This window comes from Mangifera indica, chromosome 6 (genome assembly GCF_011075055.1).
Source record: "Mangifera indica cultivar Alphonso chromosome 6, CATAS_Mindica_2.1, whole genome shotgun sequence".
NCBI classification, from domain to species: Eukaryota; Viridiplantae; Streptophyta; class Magnoliopsida; order Sapindales; family Anacardiaceae; genus Mangifera; species Mangifera indica.
In genome coordinates, this window is record NC_058142.1 from 15755677 (window position 1) to 15772360 (window position 16684).

The window sequence follows — 16684 nt, forward strand, 5'->3', positions numbered from 1 at the left end:
GAAGTTCATAAGGTGATTTGCCACCCAGAACCTTGGTTGGTATTCTGTTGATTAGATAGGTTGTTGTGACCATATAATCTCCCTAGAACTTAGGTGGAAATTTGGATTGGTGTTTGAGGGCACGAGCTATTTCTAATAGATGTCTATGTTTCTATTCCATAGTACCATTCTATTGTGGTGTGTAAAGGTAGGAACTTTCATATAAAATTCCTTGAGAATCAAGGTAGGTAGTGGTGGTGTAGTTAAAAAAATCTTTTGCATTGTTTATTCAAATTTGTTGGATTTTTGTGTGGAATTGAGTTTGGACTATGGACACAAATTTCAAGAAAAAAGAATGTGTTTGAGCCTTTGAGTTCATAAGGTATAGCCACGTGGCACGTGAAAAGTCATCTACTATGGTAAGGAAATATTTGGATCCATCATAATTAGATATACTATAAGGTCCCTAGATGTCCAAATATATCAATTGGAATGGTTTTGTGGTTGTAGAAGTGCTTGTAGGGAAGGTAGTGTGAGTTTGCTTAGCAAGGGGGCAAATAAGACACTTTGGATATGGGGTAGTACTCGAATGCACCAATCTTTAATGGAAAATAAATGACATTTTATTTATCTAATTTGTATTACAATAAGAAAAAGGAATACAATTTTTATTGAATAAAGGAAATGTCTTAGGGTTCGGAGTCTAGTAGTATAGTTTATGTTGTTCTTTACCTAAGCCTATCAGATTGCCAGTCGACTGGTCCTGAAATGTGCATACAGTAGGCAAGAAGGTTACTACACATTTGTTGTCTGCTCATATCTTGGATACTGAGATGTGGTTAAAGCGGAATATGGGTATACAAAGGACATTTTTTAGTATGAATTTATCTAATTGGAAATCTCCTATTTGTTTGGCTTGAGTAGTGGTTTCATTAGGTAATTTGACAGGTGTTAGAGGAGATAGATATTTTGTGTTGGTGCAACATTCTGGGGAACATATTATATGGTCACTAGCCTTTGAATCTATTATCCATACATATGGAGAAATAAAAGTATTTAAGCAAAAAATCGTACCTGTGTAAGAGGTTAAAACGTCATTACCCTTTGGTATCTAATTTAGAAGCTGAATTAGTTGATCATATTGTTCAGATAACAGTCCTGTTGTTGATCCTAGACTGGTTGAAGCAGCTTGATTTGCCTTTGTTTTACTGGATTCAGGACGACCATGCAGCTTCTAGCAAGTATCCTTAGTATGATTACGTCATTTGCAATAGTTATAATATAATTTTCCCTTTTGTTTGGGAGGTTGACTGTGATTATTGAAACCATTTAGTGTTAGACGAAAGTTATTAATGAAAGATCGAATGGCCTAAGAGGGGGGGGGGGGGGGGGTGAATTAGGCAATTTATCTTTACCAACTTAGAGAATTAAAGCAATTTATCCAAATCAATGAATATTGCCTATTTTTAATCTAATTTATGAGAATAACAAAAATATTTCAAATAATCAATACAATCAAAATAACATAACATAAAGTATGAGTTTAAGGGAAGAGAAAATCAAACACGTGATATATAGTGATTCGGTTTAACTCGGCCTACATCCATTCCTCCAAGCTTTCTCCCTTGGAGTATTCCACTAATCTTTGGTTGACCAAAAACTCAATCAAGTTTTTCTTCACAACAAAATAGCTTTCAAGGTGCTATTAACCTTTGCAAATGCTAGAGCTCAATTTCTCTCACTAGAAATTTTCTAATCCTTCTGAGAGTGAACCTCACTCTTTTATAGTATGAATTTTAGTATGAATTCGAAGTATGATCTGTCTCAAAGAGTGTATATGAAAGATTAAACTTAGTACAACCCAATATAAATGAAATTACAAATTATATGAGCAAGGGTTTTGATTAGAGAAGAAAATTTGCAAGTGAATAGCTCAAAACTAATTTGCTCTCAAATATATAAAAGTTTTTGGTGGCAAAAGTTCTTTTCGAACGAATTTGATTGGGTTTATATAGAGGAAAATAAGGAAAGTTATCATTGTGCACAAATATTAGCCGTCTTAGTTTACTAGAAAACGTACAATTCAATTGATCAGATGTAATTCAATCAACCAGATGTGACGTGGCACTCCCGTGGTGCCTACGTGGCACTAGCCATTAGAAAGTTTAAACCAAAATTCGGTCGACCAGATTTAATTCGGTCAACCGAATTTCTGAAAGCTAGAATACATAGCTTCTGGATAATTCAGAAGCTGCCATCGAAGAATTCGGTCGGTCAAATTCGGTCGATTGAATATTATTACATTTTACCTTTTGAATTTTCAAAAATTATAATTTGACCCCTTAAAACTTTGGAAAGTGATAATTTAACCCATTTTTGAAAATTCTTTCAAAACCAACCTTAAGATATGAAATTGCAGTTCACAAAACTTCATCATTTTAAATGAATTAATAAACTTTGGTGAAAAAATTGGCATAACCCAATAAGTTTGAAAAATGACATTTTAACCCAAAATGTGAAAGATATGAGAATGAGTTTTCAAATGAGTTATCCCATGCAAATAAATATTTTAATCAAAACGAATGCTCCAAATTACAAATATATCTACCTAAACTTGAGTTCTTCTTCAAATCTTCAAGAATTCTTCACTTGAGCCTTATCTTCATTTTCATCTTGAAACTCCTTCAAGTGCATTAGATAAATTCTTACAATCTAAACTCATACTCAAGTAAAATTATTAGTTAATATGCTTAGGGATATATTAGTTTGTTATCATTAAAATAAGAGCATAATGACTTCTTGAGTCAACAATCTCCCCCTTTTTGATGATGACAAACACATATGCACTTCAAGGAATTTTATAAAATATATCAATGAATGTATTTCCTTGAAATTCAGAAACACTTGATTTTTAAAAAATTTTGCAAGAGTTCGCCTTAAAAAATCAAGTTTCCTCCCCCTAAATATATGCAAATAATAATATGTTCAACATTAATCTCATTAATCAAATATATCTTTATTAAAATATCTACAATATCTACAACATCAAAGTATCAATCGTCAATCAAACTTTTCTCCCCCTTTGTCAGTATCAAAAAGAATAAGACAATGTATAAAAAATGATATAAGCAAGGAGACAAAATAATGGAAAAGCAAATGATCACTAACAAGGCCCAAAAATAAACATTAAGGCTTAGTGCATAAATAGAATGTCTAAATAAGTATGAACATCAAAATAAGAGCATTAACAATTCAAACAAGATAAAACATCAAAGCATGTGGAAAGTCCATATACATTAAATATTACATCCATAATCATAACCAAATATATCGTAATTAAGTATAGAATATAACATGTATAACTTCTCCCCCTTTGTCATTATAAAAAAGAAAATAAGCAACATATATATCCACAAGGCATAAAAAGACTAAAATACCTTAACACATATATAGAGGATATGATTATCAAGGCTAAACCAATGACAAAAAGTCCAAACAATCATAATTATCCAAGTAAGAGTACTAATGCTTCGACAATATAAAGTATAAGTTCATGTAAAATGCACAAATATATCACATAATTATCAACTTAAATAAAATGAAGCACAAAAGTAAGTTTCGAAATGGAAAATAGAGGAGAAGTATAAATGCCATATTGAATGCAATAAAATGTGATGAAATGCACCATGGCTTCGAATGTATGTACAAGGGCAAAAATGTAAATCTACATGAACATTCACACATTTGAAATTTGAATACACACCCAAGTTAAAAATAGTGAGAGAAATCCAATGGTACAATTGAAATCCAAAAAGGATGACCAAAAGAGGTATTTTAAGACAAAAACCAAATTTTGGATGATAAAATTAGGGATTTTCGATTTAAGACTTAATTTCAAAAATTGGTAGTTAGGAAATATTAGAATGATACTAGAAGGGATAAATGTGTGTTTAATTTTATATAAAATAACCAAAATGTGGATGAATTTGAGTAAAAATCAAATTTTTAGGGTTTAGAGTTTTTGGAGATTTTGTTGAAATTTTAAGTGAACTATGATGTTTTTTTTTTTTTTAAAGAGAATTTTGGTTAGAAAATGTAGAAAAAATGTTGGGAAGCAATTTGATAAAAAAAAGTTGAAGAAACATGATGTAAAAAGTGGAGAAACATTTGCCTTTATACATTGCAGAAGTTGAAGAAAACGGTTGCTCGAATTTTGACAAATTAGGTCGACCAAATTGTTCAATTCATTAGCCGAATTTTGCAGAAATCTGGTGTATATTTTATGCACTTTGTTGTCTCATTTTGAGTATAAACAAGCCAAAATAATCCAACTATGCAATTTTGACTCAATAACATAAAGTACAATGAAATTTGATGCTAAATATGATGAAAATTAAATCAAACACATTAAAAATCAATGCAAGAAAAATTGGTACAAGAAAACTATCAAAGATAGTCAAACATGAAATGATGCATAAATCATATATTGTTACTTTTAATTCAACCAAAACACCATAATCACAATAATATTCAAGTGCAAATGCTAATGTGGTGATTCCATGATCCCAAGCTCACCTCTAATTTTGCAAAAACGTTTTTCCCCAAGAGGTTTTGTAAAAATATCCGCAAGTTGATTTTTGGTGGATACAAAGTCAAGACAAATATCACCCTTTTGAACATTGTCTCGAATAAAATGATAACTAATTTCTATATGCTTGGTTCGAGAGTGTTGAATGGGATTTTTGGATAAGCTAATAGCACTAGTGTTGTCACACAAGATTGGAGTTTTAGATAGACTAACTCTATAATCCCTAAGGGTTTGTTGCATCCACAAGGCTTGAGCACAACAACTACAAGCGACAATATATTCCGTTTCCGCGGTCGATAAAGTGACGGAGTTTTGTTTTCTTGAAAACCATGAAACTAATGCATAACCTAGAAAATGACAAGTACCACTAGTACTTTTTCTATCGACTTGGCTTTCGGCAAAGTTGGCATCCTAATAGCTCACTAGGTCAAAAGACATGTCTCTAGGATACCACAAGCCTAAAAATCTAGTGTCATGTAAATATTTGAAGATTCTTTTAAGAGCTTTTAAATGAGATTCCTTAGGACATGATTGGAATCGAGCACACTAAATATAATATCGGGTCTACTAGCGGTTAAATATAAAAGAGAGCCAATCATACCTCTATACATTTTAACATCAACGTTTGACCTACTTTCATCTTTGGTGAGCTTGATAGTTAACTCATTGGTGTGCTTGAGGCTTTTAGTCCTTCCATGCCAAACTTCTTTAATAAGTCCTTGATGTATGAAGATTGGTTGATGAAGATACCCTCTTTGCTTTGCTTGATATCAACTCCAAGAAAATACTTGAGTTCTCCTATCATGCTCATTTCAAATTCTTTGCTCATGAGATTAGAAAATTCTTCACACAAAGAGACATTAAAAGATCCAAAGATGATATCATCAACATAAGTTTGAACCAAAAGTATATCATTTTCTTTTCTCTTAATAAACAATATAGTATCTACTTTTCCAATGGAAAAGTCTTTTTCAAGCAAGAATTTACTTAAACGTTCATACCATGCTTAAGTTGCTTGTTTTAAACCATAAAAAGCTTTTTGAAGTTTAAAGAAATGGTTTGGGAAATCATGACTTTCAAACCTGAGAGGTTGTTCAACATAAACTTCTTGTATGATAAAACCATTTAAGAAAGCACTTTTGACATCCATTTTATATAAAATAAAATTTTTAGAACATTCAAATGCCAAAAACATCCTAATGGATTCTAGTCTAGCTACTGATGCAAAAGTTTCTTCAAAATCTATTCCCTCTTCTTGGTTGTAGCTTTGAGCCACTAATCTAGCTTTATTTCTAATAACCACTCCAGACTCATCCATTTTGTTTCTAAAAACCCATTTTGTGCTAATAACGGATTGATGATCCGAACGAGGGAGTAGTTCCCAAACATTATTTCTTTCAAATTGATTTAGTTCCTCTTGCATGGCTAAAACCCAAAATTCATCATTCAATGCATCATGAAATGTTTTTGGTTCAAATTGTGAAAGAAATGCTAAATTATTACAAAGATTAAAGGATGATTTAGTTTTAACACCTTAATTTTCCTCACCAATAATTAATTCTTTAGGATGAGCATTTGCATACCTCCAAGCCTTAGGAAGATCTTTATCTTTATCTTCTTCATGTTTTAGCTCTTGTTTTGCTTCATCCTTAACATCATTTAGTGAATCATGAATTTCTGTTTGGTCTCTATTTTTAACTTGATCATCATCAATATCAATTTGCACACTAGTTGAAGGATTAGATTTATAAAAAATGACATGCATGGATTCCTTAACTACTAGTGTCTTTTTGTTAAACACTCTATATGCTTTGCTAGATGATGAATATCCAAGAAAAATGCCAATGTCCGATTTTGAATCAAATTTTCCTAAGTTTTCTTTTGTGTTCAAAATAACGCATTTGCATCCAAAAACTTTAAAATAACTAATATTTGGTTTTTTGTTTTTCCAAAGTTCATATGAAGTTTTATCTAAAGATGGCCTTATTAAAACATGGTTTAGAACATAACATGCGGTGTTTACAGCTTCCACCTAAAAATATTGAGGTAAAGTTTTTTTATTTAACATGGTTCTAGCCATCTCTTGAATTGTCCTATTCTTTCTTTCAACAATACCATTTTGTTAGGGAGTTCTAGGACACGAGAATTGATGTTCTATACCATACTCATCACAAAAGTTTTCAAATAAATGATTTTCAAATTCTCCTCCATGATCATTTCTAATGCAAGAAATATGCATTTCTTTTTCTTTTTGTATTTTCTTGACAAATTTTGAAAACGCATGGAGGGCTTCATCTTTTGATGCAAGAAAAAGTACCCAAGTGAATCTTGAAAAATCATCAACAATAACAAAAACATAATGTTTTCCACTTAGGCTTGCAGTTCTTGAAGGACCAAAAAGATTAATATGAAGTAGTTGTAAAGGTCTAGATGTGGAAATATGAATTTTACTTTTAAAAATTTTTTTTGTTTGTTTGCCAGATTGACATGTATCACAAATTTTATTTTTAACACAATCTATTTTTGGAAGACCTTTTACAAGCTCTTTCTTAAAGATTTTTGAAATCAAGTCCATGCTAGCATGACCTAATCTTTTATGCCACAACTAACTATTTTCATGCAATACGGAGAATCATGCATTTTCATGAGATGCATTTTCTACGTCTATAGTGTAAACATTTCCATCTTTATTTCCTATACAAATTGTTTTTCCATCATTCATATTTTCTATAATGCAACTATTTGGCTCAAAAATAACTTTAAATCCTTTATCACATAGTTGACTAATGCTAAGGAGATTATGCTTAAAATTATCTACCAAAAGAACATTTTCAATGATAATATGAGAATTATTACCAATATCTCTAATGCCTATAATTTTACCCTTTGCATTGTCTCTAAAGGTGACATGTCCTCTATCCTTCTTGCTTATTGTCGAGAAAGTGAATTATCTCCGGTCATGTGTCTTGAGCAAGCACTATCAAGGAACCATTTGCTTTTCTTCCTTTTGTTTTTTGGTTCCTAAACACAATGGGAGATTCAAGAATTTGTTTTAGGTATCCAAATCATGTTGGGTCCTTGGTGGTTAGTTTTTGTTCCCTTAGGAACCCACACTTTCTTAGTGCCCATATAATGTTTCTTTTGAATTAGGTAAGATGATGAGATATGACCTTTATTTCCACAATAATTACAAGTTATATTTGATTCACTTGAAGTTGAGGCTTTAACAAAATAATTTTTTAAGTATTTTGCCTTGATAAAAAGTTTATAGCCAAGTCCTCTTTTGTTTAAAACTCCTCTTTACACACTAAGCATTTTATCAAGAATATCTTTTCCATTTTTAAATTTTAAAACTATTTCACTTAAATCCTTTGCTCTCATTTTTAAAACTTCAATTTCATTTTCTATAATTTATTTTTCCTTTTTAACTATACAAAGATCATTTTCAAACTTTTGTTTTTCTTTTTAAAAAGTGGGACACTTGTTTTCTTCATTTTCTTTTCCTTTAAGCTTAAAGATTTTTTAGTTAAGAGTTTCATTTTTTTTCTTTAAGGCCTAATTTTCCTTTTCCAAGTTAAAATTTTTCTTTCTAAAGGTTGCATTTTCAGACATGCAAAGAGCAAGTTTTTCATTCATCTCTTCAAGTGTATCATATAACTCTTCATATAAGGGGTTTTCATCTATCTCATTATCTACGTCATCTAAATCATCACAAGTATTAGATGAGTTAGAGTTAATTACCTCAATATTTGTAATTGTCATGAAATACATGTTGACTACTTTATTATCCTCTTTTTTGGATTCACTTTCATTGCTATCATCCCACATAGCCTTCATTGCTTTCTTTTTCAATATACCAATTTTGAGGAGAGGATAATCATATTTGATGTGTCTCGGCTTCTTGCATTCATAGCACACAACTTGTTCTCTCTTTTGTCTTTCTCCCCTTTCACCTTTAGAAACCTTCTTTTTTATGAAGTTTCTATTTCTTCTTAGCTTTCTATTCCTTAGAAGTTTTCCAATCTTTCTAGTCAAGAGTGCAATGTCTTCATCTTCATCATTTGATGTCACCTCTTCTTCTTCTAGGAACTTTTCATTCTCTTTGATGGATGATTTGAAGGTGATACTTTTTTTCTTCTTCTCCACTTATTCAATTTGTCGTTGCTTCATAGTAAGCTCATGAGTGAGAAGTGAACCTAAAAGCTCTTAAAGAGGTAAAGTCTTGACATCTTTTGCTTTTTCGATTACCATCACTTTGGGATCCCAAGGGGAAGGCAAACACCTAAGAAGTTTCTTGACATTTTCTTGGTTAGTATAAACTTTACCAAGATTTTTCAATTCATTCACAATAGTAATAAATCTATCAAACATGTCATTAATGGTTTCATTTTCATTCATCTTAAATAACTCGTATGAGTGTGTAAGCATGCTAATTTTAGTCTTTTTGATTTGTGAAGTCCCCTCATTTGACACTATCAATAATTCCCAAATTTCTTTAGCCGAGGTACAAGCTTGTACCTTGTTAAAGTTATATTCATTTAATGCATAATATAACACATTCATAGCTCTAGCGTTAATGGCAATATTTTTCTTATCTTGAGGGGTCATTTCTTCCCTAATTTTGGGCACTTGTTTTCCATCTACTTCTTTCATAGGAACAAAAGGTCCATCTTGCATTACATCCCAAAATTCATAATCACTTTGAAGGAAAATCGACATACAATTTTTCCAATGGGCATATTCGGTGCCATCAAACAATGGCGGTCTATTAGGGGCAAACCCTTCACTAACGACATGAGATTTTCCTAAGTTCATGGCCATTGCTCTAAACGGTTAAGTTTATGAGAATGAGCAACCAAACTCTGATACTAATTGAAGGATCGAATGGCCAAAGAGGGGGGTGAATTAGGCAATTTAAAACTATCTTTACCAATTTAGAGAATTAAAGTAATTTATCCAAATTAATGAATATTGCCTATTTTTAATCCGATTTATGAGAATAACAAAAATATTTCAAATAATCAATACAATCAAAATAACATAACATAAAATATGAGTTTAAGGGAAGAGAAAATCAAACATGTGATATATAGTGGTTTGGCTTAACTCGGCCTACGTCCACTCCTTTAAGCTTTCCTCCTTAGAGTATTCCACTAATCTTTGGTTGACCAAAAACTCAACCAAGCTTTTCTTCACAACAAAATAGCTTCCAAGGTGCTATTAACCTTTACAAGTGTTAAAGCTCAATTTCTCTTACTAGAAATTTTCTAATTCTTCCAAGAGTGAACCTCACTCTTTTATAGTACGAATTTTAGCATGAATTCGAAGTATGATCTCTCTCAAAAAGTGTATATGAAAGATTAAGCTTAGTACAACTCAATACAAATGAAATTACAAATTATATGAGCAACGATTTTGAATAAAGAAGAGAATTTACAAGTGAATGGCTCAAAACTAATTTGCTCTCAAATATATGAAAGTTTTTGGTGGCAAAAGTTCTTTTCGAACGAATTTGATTAGGTTTATATAGGGGAAAATAAGGAAAGTTATCGTTGTGCACAAAGACTAGTTGTTTTAGTTTACCAAAAAATGCACAATTCGATTGATCGGATGTAATTCAATCAATTGGATGTGACATGGCACTCTCGTGGTGTCTATGTGGCACTAGCCGTTAAAAAGTTCAAACCAATATTTGATCATCGGATTTAATTCGATCAACCAAATTTCTAAAAGCCAAAATACATGGCTTCTTGGTAATTCGAAAGCTGCCATCGAAGAATTCGGTCGGTCAAATTCGGTCGACCAAATGTTATTACATTTTACCCCCTGAATTTTCAAAAATTATATTTGACTGCTAAAACTTTGAAAAGTGACAATTTAACCCATTTTTTAAAATTCTTTCAAAACCAACTTTAAGATATGAAAATGTAGTTCACAAAACTTCATCATTTTAAATGAATTAATAAACTTTGGTGAAAAAATTGGCTTAGCCCAATAAGTTTGAAAAATGACTTTTTAACCCAAAATGTGAAAGATATGAGAATAAGTTTTCAAATAAGCTATCCCATGCAAATAAATATTCTAATCAAAATGAATACTCTAAATTATAAATATATCTACCTAAACTTAAGTTCTTCTTCAAATCTTCAAGAATTCTTCACTTGAGCCTTGTCTTCATTTTCTTCTTGAAACTCCTTCAGGTGCAATAGATAAATTTTTGCAATCTAAACTCACACTAAAGCAAAATCATTAGTTAATATGCTTAGGGACATATTAGTTTGTTATCATCAAAATAAGAGCATAATGACTCATTGAGTCAATAATTAAAAGTTTGGGTTCCAATTTAATTTTGTGTTGTGCATGCATGTGGGCCATTAGATCGCTTGGCTTTATCTTGTTCGTTTATTCTACCATATAAATTAAGCATTTTAGATAGCCCTAATTCATTCTTTTCTTCTCTAGCCACCTACATCTTTTGATAAACATTAAGGGCAACAACTCCCTTTTCTTTATCATGCCCAATGTTCCTCTGACATTCATGTTAAATAGCGAGATGATATGCTCATTGTAGCGATGACGCCTTTGCAAAGGTGAGTATATAGGTTCTAAAGGCGACGAATCCCTCATTCAACCCCATAAGAAAGTGAGTCAGCCTTTCTCGTTCCTTTGCATGTTGGATTTGTCTAAGAACTTTTATTGGTGTAACGATTGACTCTTCAACGGTGTCTAACTCTTTCCATGTAGCAGAAAGTCTATTGAAATAGTTTGTGATACTCTGATTTTCTTATCGAATCTCGACAAGAGTTTTTGAATGCTATAGATCTTTGCAAGACAAAATCAAGATTGGGGCAATAGAAAAGAAAACCAAGAAAAGTTCGAAAGAGAGAGAGAATATATTGCTACAATACTTTCTGTATCTTCATTAGATTTTTCTTAACTAAAGTAGTGTTAGTTACATGTGTTTTATACAAGTCTTAGCTCGCATGTACATAAACAGAAACATATGTGTACATTATTTTACTTTTCTACCCATTTCTCTTTCACTGTTGTACCAACATCCCCTATAAACAAGATTTTTTATAAGTCCTAACACCAGATCAACAATTTTTAGATTCTTTATTCCATTGCAGTTTCATACAAATTCAGTTCTGATTTAACTTTAGTCAACTTCTGCTAATCATTCATACTCAAATGCAGTGACTACTAATCAACCTCAAGCATAAATTAATCAACATTATGCTTGCTGCTACACTATCAACAATTAACTACAACTACTAAAAAAATAAATTAATGTAGCCATCTAGCTACTTCCATAATATCAGAACTCAAACATTTTACTAAAAAAAAATCAACTATTGCTACCACCTATCAACTACCATAATATAAGAACTCAAACATTCCTAAAAAACCAATATTAATTGTAACTACTTAAATCATTCAGATGAAAACTACAATCACCCCATTAAACATAACACAACTTATGACATTCTTAATAGGACTAAAATTATTCACTTAGCCTCGGATAGTAGCTTTAGATGATAAGTTGACCAACTCAGTTTTATATTCAACCAAGTAGACATTTCCTGGTGTGAAGTGTAAACCAAAACTAAGGGTTTCTTTAATGCACCTGAGCACTCTCTTACAAGCTTGCCATTGTGTATGAGTGGGTTTTTACAAAAATTGACTTAGCTTGTTCACAAAAAATGCTACATTTTGGTTTGGAAAGTGTCAAGTACTAAAAAACACCCACTACACTTCTATATAAGGAAAGATCATCAAAGGTAGGGTTGTCATCTAATGTTAGCCTTGAACTAGTGGCAAATGGAGTTGTACAAGGCTTGACATCTCCCATTTTTGCCTTTAACAGTAAGTCTTGAGCATACTTGGTCTGATTCAAGTGAAGACCAGTAGAGAACTTTGTAACTTCAAACCCCTAAAAAATAGTGTAGTAACCCTAGAATCTTGAGAGCAAATTTGTCATTTAGGTGTTGAACTAACTTGTCAATAAGTGCCATATCATTGCTAGTTAGCAGGATATCATCAACATATACCAATACATAGATTACCTTGCCACTCTTATTATACAAAAACAAGCTTTTATCCATGACAACACTTACAAACCCCAAGCAAGGAGTGCAGACTTCAATTTGTCAAACCAAGCCCTAGGGGCCTGCTTCAAACCATATGGGGCCTTATTTAGCTTGCATATTAATTTATTTTTCTTGCATTTAGTGATGAATCCCTCTGGCTGAGACATATATACCTGTTCCTCTAAGTCACCATTTAAAAAGGTATTATTGATGGCTATTTGTTTGACATCCCAACCAAATTGCACAACTAAACACAAAATAATCCTTATAGTAGCTGCTTTAACTATTAGGTTGAAAGTCTCAAAATAGTCTACCCCAACAGTTTGTTGAAAGCCTTTGGCAACACACGTGGCTTTATACCTCTGAATTGTGCCATTTAGATTATATTTAATCTTATATACCCACTTACATCCCACTAAATACATGTCAGCAGTGTGAGGTACCATGGTCCAAGTATTATTGGTTATTAAAGCATCGTATTCAACTTTTATAGTAGCCTTCCATTCAAGATTTAAGAGAGCTTCACTAATAGTAGTAGGTTCTATTAGTGAAGCTCTCTCAAAGGTTTGTAGGTTGAAAGAGTGGTAAGATAGGGGAAAGGGTTATAGTGTTTTGAAGTATGCTGTTATTACAAGATGAAACAAAAAATTCAGTGGGTTCAGTTAAAGCTATAAGTGTACATAATGTATTGGCTACCGAACGATTAGGTTTAAAATCATGTGTTGATGCAATGCTATACTGATTATGTGAAATAATAGGACTAGACATTGGGGACAGTACACTAGAGTAAGATGATGATTCATGACCAGTCTTAGAATTTAGATTAGAGTTAAATTGAGTAACTGAAAGTTCCTAACTTCTAATATCTATATTTGGAGAATATTTGGGTTGAGTACAAACTTTAGTGATAGAATACAAGCCTAAAGACTGAAAATCAGGGTCATTTAATATAGAAAACTCATTTTCATGAAACTTTGGTATAGGAACAACATACAACCTACCATTAGAATCCACGCATTTATAACCCTTGTGAAACATACTGTACCCAAGAAAGATACATTTTGTGCAGTGATAGGCAAATTTTTAGGTATGATAAGGCCTAAAGTAAGGATACACTGTATAACCAAACACTCTCAACTTAGAATAATTAGGATATTTGTCAAACAATTTATGAAAAGGAGTATCAAGATCAAGAATAGAGGATGACACCCTATTTATGAGATAGACAGTAGTTTGAAAGGTATGCCACCAAAGTTTAAGGAGAAGTCCAATTTGTGTTGAAAGAGTAAGGCCTATTTCAGCAATATGCCTATGTTTTCTTTCAGATTTACCATTTTGCTAATATGCATAGAGACATGGATGTCTGAATTCAACTCCTAGACTACTGAGTAAAGGTACCAAGCTTCTATACTCCCCTCCCCAATTAGTTTGCAACATTTAATTTTCAAATCAAATTGCCTCTCAACCAGATTACAAAAAATAGTGAAAATGTTTTAGTTTCAGACTTATTTTTGAAAGGAAATACCCATGTAAACTTACTAAAATCATCTATAAAATGTATATAGTACTTATAGCCATCAAGTGTAGTAATAGAAGAGGGTCTGCAAAGATCTAAATGAATGAACTTTAAAGGTTTATTTTTTTTTGAATTTGATTTGGGAAAATTATTTTGAGACAATTTTCCTAATTGACAAGCATGGTAAAAAGAGAATATATCATGAGAAGCAATTCTATTATTGATAATTTTCAAAACTTTTATTGTTTGAATAACCTAGTCTTGCATGCCATAAATTTACATCAGCTCTTGAGGCAACAAAGGAGCTTATTCTAGTATTTGTATTAGCAAAATGTAAATCATTTGAAAGAGAACCAACATTCACTTCTGATGAGATACTGTTACTTTTATTTTCAATACAAGTGGAGACAATAGACTTGAAAAAAGTAATTTTTGAAGGTTGAATGGTAGTAGAATTACTAATAGCTTTTGAGCAGGGATGAGCAGGAAGAACAGGTTTGACTTTTGAGTTAAGCTGAAAGATTGGGTAACTGGGAATGAGCAACTGGTTTAAGCCATCCTTAAGATACCTTTGCAGTAGAATTGCCTAAGAGTACTTGTCCTTAATAACACATGTATGAACATATAATTCAACAATAACATGATTATCTTTTGTGATTTTTAAAATGCTAAGTAAATTTTTGGTTATATAAGGTACACATAAAACATTTTTTTAGATACAGGGCTTTGGAATGAAATTTGCTAGGGACTAAGACATGACCAATGTGAGTTATGTTTAAGGACCTATTATTTCCAACCTAAAGCTGTTCATCTCCCTTATAGTTAGTTGTAACATTTAGTTGAGAGAGGTCAAGGGTAACATGGTCATTTACCTTTGAATCCATGTACTAAACAAGATCCTATACAGTAGCAGAAGTGGCTATTTAGGCTGATGGTTGAGTAAGCTGAGCAAAATGTTAAGTAACATAAGCTTGAGTTTTGGAATTTAATGTGTGAGGTTGGTTTGTAGGTATAAGATTGGTGTAAGAATTATTGGTGTAAGGTTGGGTGGTTTGAGGTTGATAGGTTGATAAAGGTAAGTATTAAAGAGTATTGGATTATGATAAGAAACCTCTTTAAGGTGAATTATTATAATGAGATTCTTGGTAGAACACAGGTCTTGAGATTGGTTGAGGTAAGTTGGGTGAATTAGTGAAATTGGGGTAAAATGGACAGGTTGTTATAGTTGATATTGAATCTATAGTAGCATTGAACAATAGTGTGTCTAACTTTATTGCAAACTCGACATGTCACCTTACCTTTGCTAGAAAACCTTCCTCTACCTCTTCCAGCATGATTAATAGATGGATAACTATTGTGATAACCACCCTAATATTGATGAGGCCATTGATGGTTCATATAAGTTTGAGTTTTAGATTGGTAAGTGGATCTAGAAGGATTCTGAGATTCAAATAATAGAGGTAGCTTACTATAGAACTGCTCATAAGCTAGATTACCAACAAAATGACTCGACTACTCACCATATTGACTACTAATGTTACTAATATTTTGTGGTTTAACAAGACTTATGTGTTGACTATGCCACTATGATAATCTATAAGAACTACTGAATTTAGTGCAACTGTCATTTTGTCTAGCTTTATTTCATGTTTCTGAAGGATATATATGGCATCTTGAAGATAGAGGGTTTCAACACTTGATTCTATTCTATTGTCAGGCTTGCCACCATTACATCATGCTCAGGGCCTAACCTATCTAAAATGTGATTAATGATCTCAATGTCACTAACAAACTGCCCTTTAGATTCTATAATTTCTATATTTCATTTTTAATGCATAACTCTCTATGCTTAGATTCTTTTTCTTAGTTGTCTGTAGCAGATCTTTAATGTGCAACATGCATGTTTTAGAAGCACATACAAATTCCTTTTCCAAAAGTATTCCAAATTTCTGAAAATGCATAACATTTAGAAATTATAGGGAAAATTTCTTCAAAGATAGATGCAACAAGCCAATAAACAAGTATTTTATCAAATTTCTCCTAAAGCACATATTCAGGGTTCACATTCTTTTCTATTACAGTAGAGGAGTTAGGACCTTCAGATTTTACATGGACAAATGGTGCTGGTTGAGGTAATACACCAACTAAGTGTTCTTCTAAATCATCAGATGCAATTGTGGAAAGAACTTGATATTTCCAGAAAGAGTAATTTGACCTCATAAGCTTTGGTGAGATCATTTGCAAACTAGAAGACGAAATTGAAGAGACAGTGATCCTCTCTATGAGCTAGGGTTTGTAGAGTTGGTTGATGAATCAATCCCTCGCTCAGGGATAGTCAAACAATCAAAAATTAGATCTTGTGAATTTGCCATTTTCAATGCGTGTTTGATGGCTCTAATACCATGAGAGTAATAGTGATTCAAAAAGAAGCAAGACAAAATCAAGATTGGGGCAATAGGAAAGAAAACCAAGAAAGGATCGAAAGAGAGAATATATTGCTACAGTACTTTC

General features: G+C 32.0%; 1 protein-coding gene across 1 annotated transcript in view; it reads left to right on the forward strand.

Moving 5' to 3' along the window:
* LOC123219709 (probable LRR receptor-like serine/threonine-protein kinase At1g56140) overlaps positions 1–16684 on the forward strand; it is a 33371-nt gene that overhangs the window by 488 nt on the left and 16199 nt on the right. The gene's annotated exons all lie outside the window — the stretch shown is intronic.